The sequence below is a fragment of the Sinocyclocheilus anshuiensis genome, unplaced genomic scaffold (assembly GCF_001515605.1).
Source record: "Sinocyclocheilus anshuiensis isolate Anshui unplaced genomic scaffold, SAMN03320099.WGS_v1.1 scaffold154, whole genome shotgun sequence".
NCBI lineage: Eukaryota > Metazoa > Chordata > Actinopteri > Cypriniformes > Cyprinidae > Sinocyclocheilus > Sinocyclocheilus anshuiensis.
In genome coordinates this window covers 1822878-1823537 of record NW_015546101.1, presented here as the reverse complement: position 1 = coordinate 1823537, position 660 = coordinate 1822878, and the positions used below count along the sequence as shown (strand labels likewise).

At 67.7% G+C, this 660-nt stretch overlaps 1 protein-coding gene across 1 annotated transcript in view; it reads left to right on the top strand.

Annotated features, from left to right (window-relative positions):
* LOC107700451 (immunoglobulin superfamily DCC subclass member 4-like) overlaps positions 1-660 on the top strand; it is a 111448-nt gene that overhangs the window by 51424 nt on the left and 59364 nt on the right. The gene's annotated exons all lie outside the window — the stretch shown is intronic.

Here is a 660-nt window from a genome sequence, read left to right as displayed (position 1 = left end):
TCTCCGCCTCCAGCCTCCGAGGCCCGGACTCCGCCTCAGCCCGTAGACCCAGCGGCTCCCTCACCTCCACCGTCACCCGTCGATCCACCAGCTCCACCGAGCTCCCTCGTCCCTCCGGTTCCGCCTTGGTCGGATGTCGACTCGCCATTGCCTCAGGACTCCACTCCTCCGGCTGCACCTCGTTGCTCCATCCCACCGGCTCTATTGGGCTCCTTCCTCCTGCCAGCTCCACCTGGGTCCTCAGTCACTCCGGCTCCGCCGCAGATCTCTGGATCTCCACCTCCGGCTTGGTCGCCAGAGCCCTCGGCTCCACCCTGGCCCCCCGGATCCACAGCATCCCCCTGGCTCGTTGGCTCTCCGTCTCCGCCTCGGGCTCCTCCACCACCTGCTCCGCCGCCATCAGTCGGCCCCCTAGAGTCATCAGCCCTTCCTCCACCATGGCTCCTCCCTCTGTCGGCTCCACTGTGGGTCACCTTCATGGCTGTAGCCTGGGTCCCACCTGGCTCCGCCTGCTCCAAGCCCCTCCTGTCTCCATCTGGTCCGCCCTGGCTGCTCCTGTCTCTTCCCTGGCTCCTCCCCCTGTTGGCTCCAACATGGACTCTGTCTGCCGGCCCCCGTCCGGGTGCCCGTTCTCCTCCTGAGCCTCCTCCCTAGTTCCCC